General features: G+C 52.2%; 1 protein-coding gene across 1 annotated transcript in view; it reads left to right on the top strand.

Moving 5' to 3' along the window:
- PLXNA2 (plexin A2) overlaps positions 1-7,075 on the top strand; it is a 137,533-nt gene that overhangs the window by 23,094 nt on the left and 107,364 nt on the right.

Raw genomic sequence — 7,075 nt, 5'->3', positions numbered from 1 at the left:
TGTAATCAACAGCAGGCTGTTAATTTTTTGAGTCCTTAAGCAGCAGGGAATTTCTTCCTCATCTATCCAGGAAGATACAAGGACAGGCAGATACTACACTTGAATGTCTGCATCATTTTAATTACATCAGTTCATTAATATTCATTCAGCACTTTACAAGTGCTGAGTAGTAGTAAATTAGGTGCCTCCCTGGTGCCTCTCGAGTGTCAGTGGGGCAATTTTGAACGTGGGGGAGAGGGAGCTTGTAAAGCAGAGCCCTCCACTCGCCTGCTCCCCGTGCTGTGGCACAGGGGAGAGCCGGGGATTTTCAGCTAAATGGAAGAAAAGGAGCCCTCAGCACATCCCAAATGCCTGTGCCAAGCCCGGAGTGGGGATGCAGCAGGGGATGAGCAGGGGATGAGCAGGGGATGCAGCAGGAGATGCAGCAGGGGATGCAGCAGGAGATGCAGCAGAGGATGCAGCAGGAGATGCAGCTGGGGATGCAGCAGAGGATGCAGCAGGGGATGCAGCCGGGGATGCAGCAGGGGATGCAGCTGGGGATGGTGCAGGGGATGCAGCTGGGGATGGTGCAGGAGATGCAGCAGGAGACGGGGGAGGGTGCCGGGGATGCAGCTGGGGATGGTGCAGGAGATGCAGCAGGAGATGCAGCTGGGGATGGTGCCGGGGATGCAGCAGGGGATGCAGCCCGGTGCTCACTGTGGGCAGAGTGTGGGGACAGGGGAGGCTCCTCTTTCAGAGGCAGCAGCAGCCAAGGGCCTGTGCCTGCACACGAGGTATTTACGGGCTTGTTCCATGAATTATGGAGGATTACAGAAGCAGCAGCCTCTCCAGCAGGGTTTAATTCCTGGTGCCAGTCTGCACTGAACGCTTTCTGATGCAAAGTTAATCTATTCCTGCTCCGCTGTCCAGAGGGAGGGCTGTGCAATCCTTCACCTGCAATCCTTCATCTGTAGGATGAAAATGGGCCCATCTCTGGAGTAAATTCATCCCAGGCATTCACTACAGTCAGGTTTTCATGGCATCTGCCCTTATTTAACAGCAGAGCTGCCTGCAGCTGGTGGGATCCATCCCCCTGTCATTAACTGGAACAATCCTGGTCCCATCCTCCCCTGTGTGGGGCTGAGGATGATGTTCTCTCTCTCCCGTCTCTGTCTGCACCTTTTGCAGATTTTTCCCTCCTTTGACACATGGGATTATCTTTTCCATGGCCTGAGGGAGCCCAGGTGAGGCGTAGGAAGCAGCTCCGCACTGAGCTGAGGGGCTCTGGCTGCAGAGGAGGGAGGTTAACAGGTTGTCTCTGCATTCTGTGCCTGTTCCAAGACAACCAGACCTGTCTGGAAGTCAGGGAGTGCTCAGGATGCTCAGGACTCTCCTTATCCCCCCTTCCCCATCTGTGAGATGATGGTGGAACCGTTCAGCACCTCTGTAAGTGCCAGGGATTGCTGCAGAGCCTTCTCCACCTGGTCTGTCCTCCTCCATCTCGGATCTACCCACACCATTAATGTCTGAAAGCTTTGTCACACCTATTCCCTCGCCCACAGCTGTTGATTTCCTTTGGAAACAAGCTGCTGGCTCCGTCTCGGCTGCCAGGGAAGGCATTTTTGTGTGGCTGGGGGAAAGTCAGGGAGACGGCTCCGAAATCTTTCACATTTGCTCCCCCAGTGAGGATTCCTCACTGGAAACACTGGGATATCCCTTGGTGTCCTCCTGCCCTTAGCTCTTCACCTCACTGCTCCTGCCACATTGCCAGCTCCCGCTGCTTCTGCTCCCCAGGAATTGTCCCAGAGAGGGTGAAAAGCAAATGCTGCTGATGCTGTGGCTCAAGCACGGGTACATGGGATGAAATTCTCCTTCCAAAGGACCTCAGCCTCCTGGCTGTGGGAGGAAGGGAAAAGGGGCCCATGTTGGAGACACAACCATTCAGAACTGGGGATTCCTCCAACAAAACCATGTCCATCAAGCAAAATGAGAAGGGACATTAATGCAACAGTTAACAGCAACTAAGTGCTGGGGGGAGATGTGTCAGCTTGCTTGTTCTGTTTATGGGCTTCATACAATTCTATCAATATTGATGTGTGATGCCTTTGATTTTGACACTAATCATTGCCATGAATTAAATTTGCAGCCGTATAATTAGAACTGCTATTAATAGGGCCTCAAGCTAAGCACTGCTGTGCTAGTTGGCTTTTTCCTGATGGAAAACGGCATCCACGGAACTCGGCTCATGTGGTGTGCCCAGGAGGGGCTGAGCCTGATGTGGAAATTGCACTGGCTGTGCTGAGAGGGGCTGCTCGTGGGGAGGGCCTGGCTCAGAGGTTTCCCAGGAATTCCCCTGGAGCTGCCCTCAGACTTCCCAGTGGTTTGCTGCTCTTGGGATGCACAGCCTCGGTGGGAGAGAGGAGGGTTGCAGGGAGAGCAGAGCAGCGTGCAGGGCTCTTATTGCTGTGTTTCCATCTCCCCCTCCCCGTGGCAATCCCCCATTTGTCGCCCTGGCCCAGCAGAGCTGTGTCAGCCCCGTGTCCCCGTGCACGCCTGGTTCCATCTCATCAGCCTGAGCTCAGCCTGGGATGGCAGCGAGGCTCACCGCTAAAAATCAATCTTGTATTTCATCCCGAGAGGTCTGTTTCTTATTAGGTCTAATAAATCAGTGAAGTGCCCTTCATTCAGCTTGTCAGTGCAGGACATTGTTTGTGATCAAGAATAAATAAATGTCTCTGCTCTGTCTGCCAGTCGCCATCTAGGTATTATTATTCCATCACGCTGTTTATGCTGGCTGCAGGAAAAATGCAGTTCCTGCAGCCTTGCCTGCCTTCCCACGGGCTGGGAATGCTCCTGGGTGGTAGAGGCGAGGGAAAAGCTGAACAGGGACGTTGTACCTGGGTTTCACCCAGCGCCGAGTTGCTCAGTGGTGTTATGGTTTTAATTTGTGTGCTTGGAGGTGTGGGGGTGCTGCAGCGCTGCAGGCAAGGGCCCAGGTGTGGTTATTTCAGTGCCCTGAGGTGAAGGATGAAGTGTGTGAATGAAATCACCCCCAATTCTCCTGGAAAAGGGGTGTCACTGCTGTCCTGTTGTCACCTGTGACACTGTCCCAGGGCGGCTGCGCTCGACGTGGCTCAAATCCATCCCAGGGTCACTGCAGAGAGCTGCTCAGGATCTGCCTGCAGGATGCCACAGAGAAGTGCACAGTGCTGGCACTCTGTTCATGCTGGGAACACTCTCCTGTCACCTGCAGAACTCCTGAACTCTGTCCTTGCTCCTGCACTTTTCCAAGGGACAGCCGTGAGCCATTGGGTCGCGCCGCCGGAGGAACGCGGAACTTTTAAGTGCCTTGTTACGTCTTGGGACGTGAGAGTTTTATTCAGCTTGGCTGATTTAATTTGTTCCATTAGTGGGAATAAAGGAGGTCTTTCACAATGAAATATATATGTCCAAACCTGTCCTTAGATGACTTCATTTTATGGGTGGTTATCTCACCCCGGTGATTTATCCTTCGTTATCGCCCCCGCCACACTCCAGGAACAACTCGGTTGCATCAGCCTGTGGAGAAGCCAAGAGGACACCAGGCTGTTATTGAGCAGATGAAAACCATCCATTTGCAGGCGCCTTCCCAAGGATTTGTCTGGTTTTAGCTGTAGGCTGGGGGGTCAGGGGCTCTGCTGGCTCCCTGGTCAATCCATCACCCTGGGAGCGCAGATCCCCACGGCCCAGCAGAGGTGGGAGAGGGCAGATGGTTCTTGTCTGGCTGAAGAACTTGTTTAATTGAAAGGTCTGAGAAAAAAAAGTCTGATTTTTGCCCAGTGATGTGAAATATGGGGGTGTTTGTTCAATACTGTACTTGCTGCTGTGGTTGGAGGAGCTGGGATTTATTTTCTCCCTAAACGAGGATTTTCCAGCCTCAGAGAGTAATTCCCCTTTGCTTCATCTGTGCTGAAAAGGGTCCCCAAAATGCCCCATGGTCCCTCACATTTATTATTTCTCATAGCCAGAAGTTGGAATCTTATTAATTGGAATTTGTGCAAGGGAATGGGAAAAGTGCTGGGAGCCAGAGGAGAGCTCTGGGCTGTGTTTGGGGCTGGAGATGGGGCAGAGCTGCCAAGTCCCTCCAGACTGTGGCTCTGAGCACTCAGGAATGTCCCTGCCACCTCTTAATGGCATGAAATTGGCCTCTCTTGTCCCAGCATCCCTTCCCTGGGCCTGGGAGCTGGCGCCTGCCAGAGCAAGTCACGTCAGAAAGAAGCCAGGAGTTGGCAGAGAATTTTATAGCTGCTGGAGAGGGAAGGGCAGGTGTTCAGGAAATGCTGGGGATGTGAAATGGAGCCAGGTGAGCTCAGGGGCTGCTTTAATCTCATTTCTTGGCTCGGGAGATGGGGATGACTCCGGGTTTTTATGCAGGTTCAGGCACCTTGAAAATCAACTCAAAATTTCGGAGGGCGGTGATTGCGTTTGGTTCAGCCCTAAATCAAGTGGGGTCAGTGGGGCTGGAGAGCTGAGCAGCCTTATCCATGGAATCCATCCTGCCTGGAACCCATCCTGCCTCTGGAATCATAGATCCATGGCATGGCTTGGCTTGGAAGGGACCTCCAAAGGCTCTGCAAAGAGCAGGGACACCTTCAGCCAGAGCAGGCTGCTCAGCACCCCATCCCAACGAGGTTTTCATCCTGAATTTCGCAGATATTTCATCCCCACACCTTCTCTCCAGGGCATTATCTCCATCACGAGCATCAAGTGAGGCAGAAGTTATTCCTCCTCCGTTTCACCCCGTTTTCATCAGGTTCAATAATGAGTTTCTACTTGAAATGATCTTGGTGAAAAATATCACGAAATTCCCAGCTCTTTGGTGAACTCCTGTTGGTTTTCCTGTCCCTGCTCTCCTCGGAGTGTGGAGCTGCAGGAGTTGCTGTTCTGGCTGTTGTTGGCTTTGCGGGTAGGGCAGTGTCAGACTCCTGCCTTCCCACTCACGAGTCAAGAAGTTCATGCTTTCTTTACTATAAACATATTTTTCTGCAGGCTTTTAAAATCCTCAGAGGTCAAAATAACACAGGTTTTGGTCCATTTGTAAGATCTTAAATCCCTGGGTGGCAAGAAATACTGTGAGAAGCCCGGGCTATGTTGCTTCTCTAAATGCCTCCTCGAGGCAGTAAAAACAAATGTGGAAACCACAAATGTGCCTGGAGAGAGGTGGGGAATGTGCAGGGAGAGTCCTGGGCACTGAGCTGCTGTGGAAAGGTTGGGATTTAGGGACAATCGGGGGTTGAGGTGGGATTTAGGGACAATCGGGGGATGAGGTGGGATTTGGGGACAATCAGTGGCTGCGGTTTGAGGCGGGGATGGCTGGAGGCTTTCCCTGCGTGTCTGATGATGCTGCCTTTGACATTGCCTCCATCCCCTGATGGATTTTACAGCTCCTTGTGGCTGTAAACACCCCCTGGGTGCCTCTTGCTGCAGGGCAGTAAAACCCCGCCGGGCTCGGGGCGGATCCATCACGGAGCATCCCCCGGTATTGCGGGTCTGGAGTAAATTTGGGCTAAATCGTTCTGCAGATCTCTGGAGGCAAAGGGCAGCAGGCTGTGACCCTCTCTGCTTTTCTTCTTTGTGCAGAGCCTTTCACGGCAGCCGCTCGGTGTGGTGGCTGAGAAATAAATAATTGGAATGTCTGGGAGGTGCAGGTACAGTGGGGAGTGTCAAGGACACCCGGGCTGCTCTCTGCCCCTCTATTCCCACCAGGGAGAGGGAGAGCTGCACCTTCTGATTCACGGGGAGTTCAGCTGAGGGTTGGTAATCCAAAGTGCAAGGAAAGCAAGATAAACACTGACCTTCATGTTAGCAATCAACTGATGAATATGGTTAAATCTTGTACATTTTGGAGCAGAGCACATCCCATGGCATGGGGCACGTTTTTTTATTTTTTGCCCTTGATTTTAAGGGCGCATTTTTTATTATTTGCCCTTGATTTTGGGGGAGTTTGGCCATGCCAGGGACTGGGATCGGGCTGATTCCAGCAGCCCCAGAGCGGGGATTGCCAGGGAAATGCAGCAGGAACGGGACAGACAGCACCAAACACCAGGTCTGGGGAGAGAAAGGCAGCCCAGGGTTTGCTTGAGAAAACAAACAAGTTTCATGTTTACAAGTGAGCTGTGCTGAGCCTGGCTCGTTCAGAGCCTGTGATCAGAGGCAGCACAGCCCAGGTCCAGCAGGAGCTCTGCTGTTCCTCCAGGAGCATTAAAGAGCAGCCCCTGCCTGCTGGAAATTGTTGATAAAGCTCTCTTTTTTAGAGTCATTTTTGCTTCTCCAGCACAAATGTACTATTTCTTGTTTGGATGTGTTGCTTTCTTCATTCACTTTTATTACTGGGGACATTTACATGAAAACAGCTTTTTTTTAATATTTTTTTTTTTTTTTGCTCTCACAGCACATTTCCCAATTGCAGCTGCAATTCCTGCATGTAGGAGAAATCCACCTTCCCTGGGAATGGGAATTGGGAATGGGGAATGGGGAATGGGGAATGGGAATGGGAATGGGAATGGGAATGGGAATGGGGAATGGGAATGGGAATGGGAATGGGGAATGGGGATGGGGAATGGGGATGGGAATGGGGAATGGGAATGGGGAATGGGGAATGGGGAATGGGAATGGGGAATGGGGATGGGAATGGGAATGGGAATGGGAATGGGAATGGGAATGGGAATGGGAATGGAAATGGGGAATGGGAATGGGGAATGGGGAATGGGGATGGGGATGGGGATGGGAATGGGGAATGGGAATGGGAATGGGGAATGGGAATGGGGAATGGGGAATGGGAATGGGGAATGGGAATGGGAATGGGGAATGGGGAATGGGGATGGGGATGGGGATGGGAATGGGGCACTGAACAGTGCTGGCCCCCGCCCCACAAAGGCTCTCTGTGAATGGGGTCACAGTAAATGTCCCCAGCTCCCAGATTTTTTCCTTCATTAGAAATGTAAATCCACTCTGCTGCATAGGATGCTGCTGTCAGGGAGGCTGCTGCTGTTTCTCTCTGTGCAATAAAGGTGGGGGCTGCAAAGGCTGTGCCCAGCCAGGCCCCCTCCCAAAACCC

This window comes from Geospiza fortis, unplaced genomic scaffold (genome assembly GCF_000277835.1).
Source record: "Geospiza fortis unplaced genomic scaffold, GeoFor_1.0 scaffold422, whole genome shotgun sequence".
NCBI classification, from domain to species: Eukaryota; Metazoa; Chordata; class Aves; order Passeriformes; family Thraupidae; genus Geospiza; species Geospiza fortis.
This window is presented reverse-complemented; position numbering and strand designations above follow the sequence as displayed.